Below are 17,654 nucleotides of genomic sequence, written 5' to 3' on the forward strand. Positions count from 1 at the left end.
TTAGCTAAATTCTTTCACAAATAAAAAACAAGTATTAAGTTCTAACCTCCATGTGGCAATTTGATTGGACCACTGGGTTTGGCTCCAACTTCGAGATAACCTCCATAACGGCATTGAGCAAGTCTGACCGCAACCCCAAATTTTCACTATAGTGATATTTGGGATTGAGATAATAGGCTACATAATTCACAAACTCACAGTTAAAGACTTAATATCTACTACAAGTTACAAATTAATAACTCATACTAATGACTTACCCGCCCTATGCATATGCATCGGATGCATTAAATGAGCAGTTCATCTAGTATGCACAATATTTAGGTAAGTGATGCAACCTCTAGGGTTAGCTCTTTGGATTGGTATCTTCATTTGCTCAAGGGCTACATAAATGTTGGGCATAGTGGGCCCCCTTAGGGAGGAATCAACCATACGTTAGACCTTTATTATGGGATCTAAGGTCTACAGCACAATTGTCACATTCCTCCAAAACTCATCAGACGAGATTTTCATCTGTGCAGTGCGCCCACTACTTGTACTAAATTATCACAAACACATTAAGTTAGTAATAAATACTACATATTAGATATTCATAGTATAGATGTATAATAAGTTAAGAACTTGTTAAACAAATAGTAGAGAGAAAAAAAATACTTACTTTGATCCAACCCATGAGAACCACTCCTTTGATGCAAACGTGGATCTCAAGCCCGCCTTCCTTAATACTATTGAGGGCGATGAAATTCTAGGCGAATCTTGTAGAATTAGGTTGCACTAGCTCACCCTCGCATGCTCACTTCATCATATCCAGAGTAGCAGTATGATTATAGATGAAATTTGTTACCTAGCTGGCTCTCTCCACTGTGCTCTGGATAATACTGATCTTACCGAAGTCCTTTAACATGAGGTCGATAGAATGAGCTGGAAAGGGTGTCCAATATAGATTATATCCAAGTGTATTCATCCAGTACCTCACCGCCTTCTTGAAGTTGGAGCCATTGTCGGTGATAATCTGCACCACATTATTCTTCCCAACCTCATCAATAACATCTTGCAGGAGTCCAAGTATATACCTATGGTCTTTTGTTTGCCCAGTGGTATCCATATATTTTATTAAAAGGGTCCTCCTATCACAATACACCATAAAGTTGATGATAGACTTTATTGTCGGACCGGTCCATCCATCACACATAATGGTGTATCCATATGACCCCCACATTTGTCTCAAATCACTGATGTACTTGTTGCGCTCCTCCTTCTCCTCAATCAGTAAGGTGGTCATCACCTCTTTAGGGGTGGGACCAGCATATCCAGGACCTGCCTTTGGAATAGTGTCAATCATATTCTTGTAATAAGGACCCTGTGCTATGTTTGCTTAAACCAAACTAAAGTGCATCCACTTTGACACTGCCTTCTTCACTTTCTTAGCCATACCTTTCCATGCACCAGTAATCTTGGGCTGCTTGGCCCCCTTCTTTCTGAAAATATTAGGATCCTGCTCTACAATAGGATCCCTCCTTTGTGGATAGTCACGTGGTCTCCGTAGATCTGCCATAGAAGTGACCCTCTGACTCTGTGATCGGTTGAACAAACCATGTATACCACCCCTGTCCCTAGATCCAGATGTTCCAACCCCTTGATTCAAATGCTCCAACCCCTGATCCGGATGATCCAACCCCTGCAGGCCAAGAGGGACCAACTCCTGTAAATCTAGCTTTGACCCTCTCCTCCTCCTGGTACTGCATCTCCCTACTCTCAGCCATTGCTCGTCTAATGTCCCTTTCCTCCTGCACTCTGATATCAACGGGATCAACATCCTAATCAAAATCTGAATCAACTTTGTAAGATGATGGTGCCCGCACCTCCTCATCCGATGCATCATTCACCCTCCTCTTCTCCTGTTTCTTCTTCCCCTTTTCTTTCTCCATCTCTCTAACTACCTTCTCGATATCAACATTCACCTCAGTGCAGGTGGCCACATCCTTTGAACTACCGGTGATGTGAGCCTTAAACTTGCTTATGCCACCTAAGTTCAACACCTATCCACACAGAAGTTGCATTTTGTTTTACTCTTGTTGCCATCAATAGCAACACAATACTGCCATGTAGGATCAACCCTCCCCCTTGTTGCACCTCTCTGTGGCTGTGGCTGTCCCTGTCCCCGGCCTTTCTGTACTCCGTGTGAACTTGCTTCTCTCCTACTGCTAGACATGATAATTGTTGCAACGAAAATGATTGTATAAATAATTAAACAATACCAATATAATATTTTAAACAATATTTAAATTTTTTCGACAAAAGAAAATGCTACCTTATCAAAACTGACAATGAAACCACACGAGCAACACTTGAAAATAATTATATAGTTATTCCATAATTTTCTCTAATTTTCAAAATCATTTCCCTTATTTGTTCCTAATTTTTTCTCTTTTTTTTTCATAATTATTTAGATTTTATATTAATATTTTAATAAATTTCAAAAAATAAAATAATTATTTATTAGGTCGAAAATATTCCGACTCCGTGAGTCTGTAGATCGGCCCATGGAGATTCACATATATTTTTTCAATCATGGTACAACACATATATCATGCAAAAAGTAAGCATTTGCAATGTAGAAAAATACAAATTTTGACGCCCGAAAATAAATAAATAAATTACTTAGTGAAAAAAAAATCCGACTCCATGAGTTTGTAGATCAGCCTACTGTATTCTCAACATATATTAATTTCATACCCATCCAACAATATTATGGCATGCATTTAAAAAAAGAAAGAAAAGTTTAGAGAACAATAGTTACCTCTTAGATGAAAAACTCCACAGAACACCCAGATCTGTTTGAAATCTCACTTGATCGCCGTGAATAATGCTATATCCGTCAATAATGAAGTGAGAACTAAGGTTTTATGTCAAAGATCGAACGAAAATATGGAAAAAATGCCAAGAACTAGGAGAGAGAAGCTCTGGGGGAGGTTTGGAGAGGAGAGAGAAAATCCCAAAAAATAATGAGATAGTTCGCCCAAAATTCGGTGACTTCTCACTTATATCGCCAAAAATAGCGATATTTTTGGCGATATTTCATGAGATATTGGCGATGGCTTCGGTTCGCCATGAACTGAAACTACCGAAATTCAGCGATATATCCCTGAATTTCGGTGATATTGCATACATTGAGGAAAATAAGGCAGCAAGTGGGACTGCCATAGGAACAAGAAGATAAAAGAAAGAAAAGAAACAAAGAGAAGAGAAAGGAGACTAACAACAGGAAAAACAGAGGCTGTCGTAGGGTAGGGAAATAAGAGGAAATAAAGGAAAGAGGGAAATAAAAAAAGAAACAAGATTTTTCTGCAGGAAAACAGAAAAACCGGGTGTTTTGTGGGAGAAGAAAAAGATTTCCAGGAAACAAACTAGGTCTTTTTTGAGAAAAAAAAGAAAGAGTAGGTTCTTGTAAAGGAGAGCAAGGGGAATTTTTCTATTGGAAAACAAGGATGAAAGGAGGGAAGAGAGATTACCTGGAGCAAGAGGGAAGAGATGGTTCTGCCATGGGAGAGAGAGAGAGCAGCGTGAGTTCTTCTTTCCTAATTCTTTCATTTGTGCCTTCCTCTTAGGCTGTTGCATACTTAAAAGAAAGAAATAATTGAAACCATGGAACAATATATCGGCAAAATTCGCCAAGTTTGCCGGTGGGCGAACAAAAAAGACAACGAAACCGATATTTCAAAGTTTGCCGGAAAATCGTCGATTTTCCGGCGAAACTTCAAAACTTTGCCGGAAAACTTCAAAACTTTGATTGACTGAACAGAGATCTCTATCACTCTATGAAATCCCATTCTTGAATGAAAGAGGAAAGGAGGAGATACGCAGAAGAAGAAGAAGAAGAAGAAGGAGGCTTATGGCTACCGAGAGATCCACGACTCCGGCGAAATGTCGCCGGATCGTTGAAGGAGAAGAAGAAGAAGAAGAAAGAAAGAGAAAGAAACAGAACCAAAGGCTGCTTTCGGTTGGGGACTTCTACAGTTCACTGCTTTTCCCAGGCCGGAGAAGAAGAAAGAGAACCTTCGTAAATTCTTGAGACGATGCCCTTTAGCCTTCCTTTCAGTTTCACCACATTCCTTCACCGGCAAATTCGACTGTTAACTGTAGCATAGCCCAATCTACACTCTAAGATAGAGTACCCTAATATGACTTTAGGGTTTCCAAGATCTGCAAACGGGGATTGGCCGAACTGGGTGGCGAAATATCGCCGAGATATCGGAGATATTTCTCCATTTTGCCCGCCCAGCGAACCAGGTGAAACGAACGGAAAATGGTTCTTTGATTGAAACTACCAAAAATACCCCCAATAACTCAAAGAAATAAAATAAAACCTAATAACTCTAAGGCTGTGAAAAGAAGGTCTAAATTACCCTTACAAAAGAAAATCTGAAAGAATATGAATACTAATATATATATAAAAAAAAAATGGCATGTGGACCGTTCCTAAGGGTCCAGATTGGCCTCTTTAGTAGCTGAACCACAGGGAAAGATTCTGCTGCTCCTTCTCTGGTAGAAATGAGTGGTAGGCGGTTGTGGTGTAATTTCCCCATCAAGCCCTACTGCTTCCAATTAGATGCGCATACTTTTAGGATCCCAATCATACTTTTTTTTTTTAATGTTTGAGTCAGCCTATGATTTGTAAAGGAGTCCTAGTCCCATTAGGAAAGGTCTAGCTGAAACCCCATCTTAAGTTGTATTTCCTTCTTAAGTGGGGAAAACATGTGGCTGTTTTTGTTTTTGAAGTGTTTGCAATTTTTTAACATCAGCCCTATTCTCTTCTACAGAGCAAGGAAAAGGAAGCATTCAAACCCTGTGGCACCTCCATTCAGTGGATCTTCTTCAACAGTCCTTTAGTCTTCTTTAACAAACATCAAGTAAGCAATCCCCAAGCCCCTCCCCCCAACTTTATCCCTTCTCCATCTCTCCCAATCTCCCCTTCCACCTTGCGGCATCATAGAAGCCATCCCCTCACCTGAAATTCTGCAACTCCTCAATTCCCCCGCCAAATCCTATTCTCCTTGATACAACACCACCCCATGCCCATTGACCTTCAACTCTTTTAGGAACCCACATTCGAATACGAAAACTAATAAGATTCAATTACTAGAATAACAGAGAAAAAACACAATGACAAATAATGCCTGCTTTTGATGGTTCCTGTCACCCTCTACACCATATGGTGCCCTCAACCAAAGGCTGCCCAAACCTTACACAAAATATTTGATACCTACCCTCACATATTTCCCCCTATAAATAATCCAGCATGGGTTGGTTATGATGACTCCCTACCCAACCCCAAAAAATTAAAAAAATAATAATAATAATAAATAAAAAAGCTCTCTTTCCTCCTCATGATGCCAGGGCCCTAATGCTATTGGCCCCTCAAAATTCACCTTGTCCTCAAGGTGTAGGAAAGCTAGAAGCTTAGTTTTCAGTTTTCACATGCTTGCCACAACCATTCTTGTTCAAGCTCTTCAAACCAAACCTCCTTGGGATCCAATAGATTCGAAACCCACATACACCCAAGCAACCCATATGAAGAAAAACCTTGGAAGCTCAGGTGATGGGAAGGACACACCTGGAACAGCCATTGGGACTGTGTTCAGCCAAAAACCAATATTGACAAGTTCCCTATAGAACACAACATCTGCTGCACTTAGTTGTGCATCAATATATGAATGAAGGACTCTCAGCAGACTGGCACCATGGGTTTCTATATGGGCATTGGCAGCCATTTCCCTTAAGTGAAAACACTGCCTATATTTTCTTCAAATGTGCATAGGAATCGACCAAATGCAGGTCATCTACACATTCCTCTGCATGTTGTTCAAGCGGAGAAGTGGAGAAAAATTCACTCCTAGATTCCAAAGTTTCCTTTGGGTGCACGATGGAAACATCTCCATTTGCATACGTAATGAAACATCGCCCAACGTCGTAAGTCCAAAACCAGATCCACCAAGAAGGGTGTAAAAGTCTTTAAATTTGTCGATAAATTGCCACAAACAGGTTAATGTGAAGGGTTCTGCCAGCTCAGATTCCAATCTCAGCTTGATTTGCTTAAATCGATAGCTTGACCTAACAGTAGAGTTGAGGCACTAGGGTCATCGTCCTTTGAAAGCTGTCCGCCACCGCAGTCAGCTCCCGGTGTCCCTGAGTTCCCGCTGTCGGCTGTAGATGGATGGCGTTCAAACACTTGGCCTCCACCTCCTCCGTTTGTGCTCTGTGTGCCATAGTTGTCACAGCGACGAGGCGATGCGAGGCGGTTTTAGCTAGTTGAGGCGATGAGTCAACGAGGCGCTTTTGAAGCGGTCAAGGCGTTTTAAGTGAAATTTTTACTTTTTAGTGTGCATCTCATACACTAATTCCATTAATTATCAACTCTCTAAGTATCAAGTTTCCTGATTTTCCCATTGCAACTAAAGTTCCTGAAATTCTGATTCCTAAACTGCGTCATTCTTCTTCTGAATCTCGTTACTGTTTACTTCATAATCAATAATTTTGGTCATTCTTGATTTTATATTCTGAACTCTAAAATCCCTGCATCAATCCAGATGTTCTGTCTTGATTTATAATTTCCCAATCACCCAATCAGAAGAGCAAAAGCTCCCTAACTTGAGAAAAAGCCCATTCTGTCTCTTGAATTTATTCTTCCGCTAGAATTCCAGTATATCGTCTAGTATGGAAAACCAATCAATCAAGACAACTAACTGATTCAAGTCTAAACCAAAATACTGCAGGTTTTCTGTGGCTGTTTGCAGGGACCTATTAGTAGCAATGGTGATTAATCCTACTTAATTAATAAGAACAACAGGGTGATCAAAAGCACACAAGCCAATAACCAGCAAGTAAACGGTAAACCCAAACATCAATTTTAATGCAATCATCTTGATAGGTTAAATGAATGTATACAAAGGAAAAAATCCTACGATTTCATTAAAGATAGAAATAGGAGAAGAAGGCGAGTCGAGAAGTTACAAACTTTAGCTGTCTGATACAGTGCTGCCAACTCGAGAGCAACCGCTTAGGGATTTTGGGTTTTCACTCGACAAATTCTTGATTTTTTCCTTTTGTTTTTGTGTTTTTGTTTTTTTTTGGGGGGGGGGGGGGGTTGAAGAAATAATGTTACAAATGATCCCATGTAACATTTATATAAGCATTCAACCATTAGATTATTCCCAATTGGAATCTAATTTCCAATTTATTTTTTGGCCTTTGATTTGGAATAAAAAGTAGTGGTTTTTAAAATCCAATAAGGTAGTCGCCTCAGGGTCTGAGGCGTCCGAGGCGTCCGAGGCGACGCCTCAGAGCCCGAGGCGACCGCCTTATGGGCTCTAATTGAGGCGAGTATCGCCTTAGACCCTCTAATGCCGCCAGGACGCCAAGGCGTCGCCTAGGCGACGCCTTGACAACTATGGTGTGTGCAAGAACCATCGAGAGGAGTGAGGTAGAAGATAATGTGCTGAGGTTCAATTGTGTTAGCTGGGCTGAGGATGATAATGTGCTAGGCTAGTCTAGGAATTAATGAAATGGGCTGGATCCTTGCCTGTATGCTTCCTAGCCCACTAGATTGGCTGAGCCTAGAGCATTGTGTTTTAAAAGCCCATGTACGAGCCTTTATAGCTGCATAGGCCCACCTATTTGACCGGCTCGACCACTTCAACTGTTCAACCGGACCAAGCTCAAGGGTCCACTTGTGGCCTAGTTCAGCCTTCTCTTTTCTTTCTCTTCTCCCGCAAGACTCATCCCATCACTATCCTTAATCGCTTGCATGCCGGGAATGACCACCTCTCCTTTGGATTATGGTAGTGGATCGTGGGTAGAACAAGTTGTGGAGTTCCTTTCATAACCACCCCCACGTCGCTACTTGTTTCCTCCACTTCCTGTGTTGTAACCATCCATGTTCCCTCTCTGTTGTCTTCGTGCTCATCCAAAGAGGCTACTCTGGACTCCTTGCCGCCCATTCGTCATTCTTTCTGAATTGATGAAGCTTCTCCCTTTCTTCACTCACATGTACCTCCCTTTCTTTGTTTAGATATGCGAAGATGAGTTCTGCATTTTTTATTGAATCCACTCTGGTGATAGATTGACCTTTATAACCTGAAATTTTTATCTCCACTATGGGTTCATGTGCAATGCAAAACAGTATATCCTTACTGCAGACAGGTTTCAATTGGTGTATGCACAATGTGAAGGGTTCTTAGTGACTTCCACTTCCATCATGCTCTTCTCTCTCTGGATCTCCGAAGATTGGGAATCGATTTCAATTGATTTTCCCCTAACCTCCATGAAACCCCTCATTTCTTCCATACACGTTCCAAATCGTTGTCTGTCAATCTTGACCTACTATAACCAGGATCCAATTTTCGATTTTAGAGCAGTAATTTGGCCTTCCAGCCCTAAACTCTCCCTTAATAATTCCTGTACATTTCTTTCCAACTCTACGACCTCGATGTTGTTCTCCTCAACACTGGCATTCCTAGACTCAGCTTCTTTACGGAAATCAAGTTGCAGGGCCTCCTTGAAGCTTCTTCAATTCGAAGTTCAGCCAACTTCTCTGATAAACGCAACCCTAGGTATCCCCTTCTAGGTGTTGGAGAGCCACTACTGTACCCAGTCTCCTCTTCCAAATAAAAGAGTATAACCTCCTCAGCCATGCATTCATGCTCCCCTCACCGGAAAACATGGACAATCAGGTCTCCATTTACCTTCTCTCGGATCGAAACACGCTCATACCAGTTTGTTAGGAATCAGCCTTTAAAAATACGAAAACTAATAAGATTCAATTGCTAGAATAATGGAGAACAAACGCAATGACAAATAACACTGGTTTTGATGGTGCCTGTCTACCCCTACACCATATGGTGCTCTCAGCCAAAGGCTGCCCAAACCTTAGAAAATATCTGATACCTAACCTCATGTATTCACCCCCATATATAACCCACCATGAGTTAGTTATGGCATCTCTGCCCACTCTCTTTCCTCCACATGTCATGATCCCAGGGCTCTAACAGACTCCAACACCAGCATCTACCCTAATTCTGAAACCCTAGAATCTCATCCCCTCTAACCTCCATCAAATCCTAGACTCTAGGGCTGAAACTGAACAAAAAATTACCAACAGTCTCTGCTTTTCAGTCAACTAATACAAAGCCCCTGGTCGAATATGTTTCAGATTCCCCACAACCCTAACAGCAGCCCTAATCCCTAGAAGAGTCTAATATGATCTTCTTCATGCAACTTTAGAAACCCTAACCTACGTTCATTCATAACTTTCAAACTACTTAACCAAATGCTAATTTCCAAGAGGAAAGATAAAAGGGCAGCTCCAATGCTGACAACTCCTTTCTATTCTATAGAAGTGCCAATAGCCAATAGAAGCTAAAAAATCTTACTATTTAAATATAGGGATTCTTAGTCTAGTCTAGCACGTAGTTTCAAAGCCACGCATTACCTTTTCACAGTGAAGGCGAGTAGTAGGTAGGTAGAAATTCTGCTGAACTAAAGGCAAAGATAGAGCCCATACATCGTATGGGTTACTAAAGAACAAGTAGGTAGTTGTTTCTCTAGCCAAATAAGCAATATAGGTTACTGCCAATCAAGTACATAGGTAGTTGCTGAAGAATACCATATAAGATAATAGTCTTGGGCAAATACTAAATAAGCCTACAACCTCATGTGTAGCATTACACATGGACAAATAATGTCAAACCTATTATCAGAATCTCAAAGGATAAGCATCACAAAAAATAAGCCAAAATAGCACTGCAACCAATAGTGAGATCCTAAGCAATAATTTCTAACACACCTTGATGCAACCAGGATTGGCAACCATAGGGCACCTCTGATTTTGAGCCCCAAAACAGATCCCAAAAACGTGGGCACCTATTGGATGGCCAAACTATATGGGGGGCAAAAGTGGTATTTCACCACCTCCTTTAAAGTCCAAAAAGGTCTATTTGAGTTCAGAATAATTTTAGGATCAAATCTACTCTCTTTTTTCTTCCCCCCAATGGACAAGTGGTTAGAGTCCTAGTTTGGTTAGAGTCCTAGTTAGAGAAGGGATCTCCCTTGTTGTACTGCACCTTCTACAAATTATCTAGATCTACTTTTTGTTTTGAGTTTGAGTCCTTGGTTAACAAGATTGAAGAGTTTTTGTCTGAGTAGGAGCCCAGTTGAATCCAATTTTCAAGTAGGATTCCTTCTGGAAGTTAGTTGTTTCTTTTTCAACTTATCTTTGTTCAAGAATTCTCTAGAAGACTCCTCTTCTAGTTGCTTTAGGAGTCCTTATCCTTAAGTTGAATTGTAATTGGATTCCCTAAGTTGAGTCTAATTGGTTTCTTGAGTCTTAATTATTTTCCCCCAATTTAAGATGGCTATAAATAGGGCCACCCTTGTAACAAGGCAGATTTGAATGAATAAAGAAGAAGCATTTCAAGGAAAATTTGGAGTTGTGGGAGAGAGCCCACCACCTGGGTTTTGAAGTTCTCAAACAATATCTGCAATTTTTCAATTCTGTCCACTTTCTGCTTAGCTTGTGTAGCCACTAGCCATTGAAGACTTCCAATTTTCTGCAATTGTCCAACCACCGTTTCTCCTGCAAATAAGTTCATCCCCAAATCATCTCCCAACCCCATTCCCCTTCCCCTGACCATGCAGTTGCATCTCCTCATCTCCCCTATATCCGTTTTCTTTTCCTGACTTTTTCTGAAAATTTCAGACTTTTCCTTATCCATAAAATTCAAGATCAGACCTACGGCAATCTAGCTGTTAGTTCTATCCCAAACTTTAGGAACATCATTCCCCTAACCATGGTAACCTTCCTCCTAATTTCAGCCCAATTGGACCAGCCAAACCAAGTTTAAACCTAATTACCTGCTGCCCTAAATTCCCAAGACCCTAGAAACCCTAGAATCAACTAAGCTCTCGTATCTCCGTAATTGTCTCTCCAAACCCTTGATCATCATCTCCCACATCCTTCTACCTCCCCTCCAAACCCTAACCACCCTGAAACTAGGAAACCTAGTTTTGATCCCTAGCCTTAGAATTAATTCTGAAATTACAGAACGATAAGAGAGAATTAATTCTCTCAAGTTTCAGCCTTAAACAGCCTGGCCAAACCATATCTTCGGCTCCAAAACCATGGTTTGGATGTCAGAACCATTATACAGGAGGTGACAATTGAGCATATACAGCTGCTGTCCGGTAAGAAATGATTGAGATTTGACCTAAAATAGCAAACCATTAACCCTAAAGTACTGCTGGTCTCAAAGAGGTTCCTGAAGATTGGCCCAGACCCCGGGTTACATCACACCTTGTCATGGTAGATGGAATCTTCATTCTTCAAGCAAGTAAGCTCCCAAGAAATAATATCCAAACTCTCATCATGGTAGTAAATAGTGGTTGGGCATGGGTCAAGCTGTAAAAGAAATTATATCTGCATCATTAACTTATTTAGGTCTGACTATTGTTTATTTTAGCTCCTCCATTTGAATCATTGCCATGTTCATTCCACCTGAAATTACTTTCACTCAATGACAACTTCTATTTGAACCACTCCTAAAGTACCTTCAATATGTTTATTCTTATTTCTATCTTCTCTAGTTCCCCCCCCCCCCCCTTGCGGGTCTACCTGGTAAGATACCTTTTTAGCTTTACCACCATACCGCTAGTTCATCCCAAGTTCCCAACATCCCATCTTAAGTCTACCTTCTTCAAATTATTATTTAGCTGCTGCCAAATGTGTTATTCTAATCTTGTTACTGTCCTAGTAAATTTTTCTTTGCTTCTTACTCGAACATGTGGATCAAACAATGGTCTTGGCCTGTATACTGTTTTGCAGTTCTAACTTACAATAGGTAGAAGACTACCACCCTCCCCCCCCCCCCAACACAAAAAAAAAAAAAAAAAAAAAAAAAGGAAAAAGAAAAAAAGAATCAAGAGTTCTTTAATCTCCTCATAGATCTTTGCTAATATCCTGAATTTATGCTTGAAGATTCTTTGACTTCTTCCTCACAAACTGTCTGAAATGTTAAGGACTGCCGGTTGCAAGGCCTATGTGTTATGTTGACCACAGGATGGAAAAAACGTCACCTGTTAATTTTCTCTTTTCTGGGATCCTTTTTTTTTTTTTTTTTTGTTGGGGGTGGCGAGGGCAGAATTCCGAAAAAGCGATCATGAGACCACCCTCACCATATTAAGAGTCGGGATTTATTCTGTTCCACTAACATGTAAATGCTTCCCCTGTTGTTTTAGCCAACTTTAAATAGAGAAAAATATTTCTAAAGGTCCATTGTCTTTGCTAAGACCAATCTTCTTCCAAGTATTGTTACATATCTTAGTTTATGAGCCCTACTTGACTGACCCAAAAGGCCAAGACCTAGGTCTTAACTCTTAACAAGGTGGTGTACTTTCTTTTTTTTTCCCATTCAAGCGGAGCCAAGTTTTGGTGGGAAGCATTCATTACTGTAAAACATTGAAGCCTCATTGAGATATCTTGAGATATTTACTTGTATTCCGTATCATCTCAAAATTCTGAAAAAAAAAATAACTTTACCGAGAGCTTGTTGAGATCTTGATCTATGCTTCTAAGCATCTAAATATAATTAGGGTCTGTGGTGTAACAGAAGTGGTTGAAATTTCTAGACATACCAATATTTTTCACACATGGAGCATATAATGACCACTTTGAGATCCCTTGGTATCAAATAACCCATCAACACATACCCTGTTTCCATAAACTATCTAGGGGAAGATGGAGACATTTGTTGGAATATGAAGGCATAATGCTCCGTGTTTTGCCGGAAAGGAAACCTCCAACCATAGTACAAGATCTTGCTAGACCTCCATTGGGGCGAGAACTTGGTTTGAGATCTCGGTCCATCTCACCCCCTTTTTACCCAATTTCACTCGAGTTGAGACGAGAGTTTTGTCTCGTCTCAACATGAGTGCTGTGTTCTTCATTTTTGGCCTGCTTTTTGGTCGGAACCTTGCTGGATTTTCCCCTACAACTCTTCTAAGGAGTTCTTAACTCATCTACCACAACAAAACAACATCAATCAAGGGGAATTTTTTTAACCAAATTTGATTTTTTCCAAATACTGTGTTGAATAATTTGAGTTATTTGATGTATGTTATCACTTGGTTTTCATTTATATCAATTAATGAATCTACATTTCATGTTTTATAAGATTGCATCATTGCATGTTCATTACTATAGCAATTCGATTTCAAACTTAGTGTCGAGTTGGAACTTATACATAGATTTCTTTTCTCACAAATTTAAGGCCAGTGTGTTTGAAAGGCCTAAATAGGCTAAATACCAAGTTTCAGCCCAACCTAACCCTTAAATCCCTCCAAGATGGCCCTCAAGTTCACTCAAGTTTGCCCCAATTTTTTACCATATCTCGGCCGAGATCTTGGTTTTCTGGCTGATCTCGATCAGCCTCGAGACTGAGATTTCTTACCATGCCTCCAACTTTCAGAGCTGGCTGAAGGAGAAAATATTTGACCAGCAATTCCTTTTGGACTGGGTTTCCAAATTATTATTTTATGCTACATTGCAATTTCTTTGCTGATTTGGTGTGCTAGTAGATTTTTGTAGTTTTCAAACTTTTTTCTTTAGTATTAAGTTTGGGAAACAGACCGAACAAAATGTCTCACAACACCATTGTCTTCCCATAGTCTAATCAACTCCCATGTCAAATCTGAAAGAGATCAGATCCTTGAGACAAATAACATCTTTTGTGCCTCTCAATCTCTTAACCGAGGGACCTGCAGCCATAACCACTACCTTATGCTTTCTTCTGTATCTTCTATTTTCACCAAAATACGGCAACAATATTATAATCCAACCCAATTGATGGCCATATAGCGGACAGAAACCAAAAGCACTTTTGCTCTCTTTCTTTTCTTTCTTTTTTTTTCTTTTCCTTTTTTTTTTTTGGGGGGGGGGGGTGGAGGTTGGTGTTGAAAAGTGTTTGTCAATCAAAGCAATGATATTTTCATTAGCTATTTTAGTTTCCTTTCCCTTTACGGGTAATTCCCTTTCCAAAGGTTTGGACTGAGTTAGTGTGGGACTGAATGAGGGAAGATGGGCATGAAAGCATCAATGGGGACAGCAGGAACATTTATGATGTAAAGTGAAGTACTAGGAGGTTAACTGATTAATGTTTTTTGATCTGTAACTTTCTAGGCTTTGGTTTATTCATTGAAGTATTGATGTTGTTTTAATATTTAGTTCGTTTCGTTCTTCATGAAAAATGGAAAGTTTGGTATATACCCTAAAATCTGTTGAAATTTGAAACTCTTGTAGTTACAAGCTTATTGTGGGGTCTCTATAGTACTCCTAATCTCTTAATCATGATGGTGGGTCATTCTACTGTGATCTTCACCCAGCAATAACTTTTCCAAATGGCAACCCATTAACTTCAATGTTTCTAATGTTAATGCGTAATTTTTGTAGTTTGGATTCTTTATAATTCTATGCTACTGGGAAATGAGAATGGATGCAACCTGGATGATGGAAGAGATTGATCTGCTTGCTTTGGCTTACATATGGGCATGGATATGGCTTATTATTTGAAGTGTGCAGGTAACATTGTTTTTGCACTCATTGGTGATCTTGGTACTTTAGTTCTTGTTGAACTGGAGATCCGATTGTGTTGGGCCTGTTGGATGCATTGATTGAGACAATGTCCTCTTTCTTAACCTACCACATAACCCAGGATTTTATGTTTATCTCTTCTGCTGCACTCCAGTTTTGCCTGCATGCCACTTGTATTTTTTTTTGTACCATACAGGGCTTTGGCTTCCATAGGTCTTAGTCAAGCAACAGTTTGTCCACTCTTCTCTCTGTCACTTCTGCAGAAACCGAGTTACTCTAGTCACCACCAATAGATGGTCTGTTCATCTTTCTGACTTGTCTCTCAGTATGCCTCAATGCCTCTAACATCAGCCATATAAGAGGACAGCAGGGAAATGAAGGGGTTTTGATTGGTACTTCTCTCAAGTTTTTCTTTTGAGGAAGGTCAATTGTTTTACTAGATTATTGATATTCAATCCATGGTGTATCTACTATAAAGCTTACAAAATGTTAACTCATATAAAGGAAAATTTTCCTCAAAACTGGGGTAGACAGCATAGTTGAGCCAATCTATTGGTCTCCTACAAAAGTGCCAGAGGGTTTGAAGAAGCTGATCCAGTAACCCTGATCTGGTTTTATATGGGTTCTTGCTATTAACTGTACATTGTAATAGGAGGCCTTGAAAAAGACTTGGTGTAATAAAAATTTAGTAACTAGAAAATTACTGAATCTGCTGAAGATCCTGGCTCTGCTCTCCTTATTCATGTGGAACTTGTCAGGTACTCCTTTTCTTGATTCATTATCCAAAACTGGCGTGTGTTCTGATGGGAAGGACTGCATAAATTTTACTTTCAGCCTAATACTGTCTGGGAAAATCTGCGGAATTGATGTGTCCTGAGGTGCATTTCTATGTCAAATAGATCCAACAAAAAGGGAAATAATGGGAGTGGAGTGTGATGTTTGGATCATCCTTATGGTTGTGGAAGGAAACCTTTTGTCTGATTGATGACTTTGAGTAGGTGCTGGAACTTTTGGATTGCCATGCTATTTCAGAATGTTATTGAGATTGAGGATTGATGGTATTATTTCCCCTACATTCGGTACTTCTTCAGTATTAACTTGCTCTTTACTAGTAGCCGAGCTGTTTGTCTCTAATTTATTATTTTACTACTGTTTGCACTCGTTCGCAAATTCTAGAAAAGATGTGTCTCTTCATAATTTGAATTTTCAAGTGGTGAGAGCATTCAGGCCAACTAGTGATGTTCAAATGAATAGGTTGAGGAACTGCAGGCCCTAATTAGTACATTTTTTTATAGATTGTTAAGGCTGTTTTCAGAATAGTTGATTTGACTAAAATATGAATTGGCTAATGAGCATAATCTTCTTGGTGTGTTAGCCAGGCTTGTTAAGATCACAAGCAGATGAGAATGGGAAAGTCAGAAAATTTCAGGAACGTTGATCTCTGTTCTACATTGTGAGCAAGTTAGTGAAGCAGATAACTAAAAGAATAAAGAAAGGTAGCTTTGACATAGTTATCCATATCATGTGTTATAAATACCTCTGAACTGACTGGGTTGGTATTGGTTTCTTAAAGTCAGTCAAATAACTCAGCAAGTTAACTTCTTTTTTATCCTTCCTTTGACATTTTTCTTAAATAAGAAGAGAGAGGGGGAAAAAAAGGAAAAAAAAAAAGGAGTTCGTTATTAATCTCACAGAGCAAGGTTTTGCATTATTTATCAGTTATTGCTAGATGAATGTCCTTTTATTGGAGGAGATAGACGGGATCAACCATTTGGTCACGGAAGATTCTTGATTATCTGTGTAGTGACATGAGTTTTGTAGCTCATATCAGTAAAACTTTTCTTATCAATAATTTTTTGGTCTACAGATGTAACCCAGCAAGTGAAAGTAGTAAAGCATAGCAATTGCAGGAAGTTTTTGCTGATGAATAGTTAATTATTTGTAACTAATAGTTACTATTCTTTACAGTAGTTACTGATTTAAGGAGTGCTTTTTCTTTCTTTGGAATTCTTTGTGTTTAATACAATGTTAGCTATATATTTTTTAAAATGATCTCTGTGCTGCAACGTAAAAATAGTAATCAATGCCAAGTATCACTAGGTTTAATACCATAAACATGTATTAAGGGTGTAGCAATGGCTGGAGTTGCCATGGCACTATGCGGCAATGTTTCCATCAGTTCATCAGATGCTAAAATGTTTCATCATTTGGTTTTAGTGGTGGGGGGTTTGAAGTGAGAATTTTACATAGTTGCTAGCACAATCGTTTCTGTCACACCCCACCCAGTCAGATTTGATCATATCCGAATACCCATGGGGTGATACACTACTGGACCAAGGTTCAGTAACAATTCTATACTAACGTATGATATAGTATAAATCTAAGGACGAGAAAATTAAGTTTAAATATCAAATCATGAAATCTGAAAGATTAAGTTTTAATCATCCATGTTTAAGATCAAATAAATAAATATTAGAGTTTGAAAGAAAAGAATTGTTGTTTGCAACAAAAAATGATTTAAATATTCTAATAAAAGATACCCTCGCCACTAAGGGTGTCAATCGGTACGGTTTCGGTACTTAGATATGGTACTAACTTTGAATACCGAAAATCATAACTATATTGTATTGAATTTAAACGGTATGGTATGGTTTCGGTATTTGCAAAAAAGGTCCAGTTCGGCTTTGGTACAAAATTGGTATGGGAAAACGGTTTGAACACGGTTTCAGTGCAGTACAAAATGTTGGTACGAACGAAAAAACGAACTTTCAGATGAGTGGTTCATGAAAATGCTAATGATTCAAATGAAACAAACATTCTTCAACTGTATATCAGCATAAAAGTTTCCATCTTAAACTATATTATCATATAAAAACAACTCAACATAATCATCATTAGGAGAATAAAAAAATAAAATAAAGAAGAAACTGACCATTAAAAAATTCAATATTATGCTTTCATGGATAGCACAAAAGCAGCTACAACTAGAGTGGTGAAGTTAATTCAGAGGCCTCTGTAT

The 17,654-nt window shown here is 39.2% G+C and overlaps 1 protein-coding gene across 5 annotated transcripts in view; it reads left to right on the forward strand.

Moving 5' to 3' along the window:
- The window catches only part of LOC149024208 (F-box/LRR-repeat protein At1g67190-like), a 31,147-nt gene extending 13,969 nt beyond the window's left edge, over positions 1-17,178 (forward strand). The window contains exons 3-4 of one of the 5 annotated variants that reach the window (XR_016171609.1): positions 14,495-14,623; positions 14,899-17,178. The gene's annotated coding sequence lies outside the window, so the exon portion shown is untranslated. Of the gene's footprint in view, positions 1-14,494 lie in introns of all 5 variants that reach the window. The other 4 variants (XR_016171610.1, XR_016171611.1, XR_016171608.1 and 1 more) reach the window with 4 other exon arrangements.
- Positions 17,179-17,654: the final 476 nt, after the last annotated feature.

Source organism: Hakea prostrata, chromosome 2 (assembly GCF_041222555.1).
Source record: "Hakea prostrata isolate BN-2017 chromosome 2, UWA_Hpros_2, whole genome shotgun sequence".
Classification (NCBI taxonomy): Eukaryota; Viridiplantae; Streptophyta; class Magnoliopsida; order Proteales; family Proteaceae; genus Hakea; species Hakea prostrata.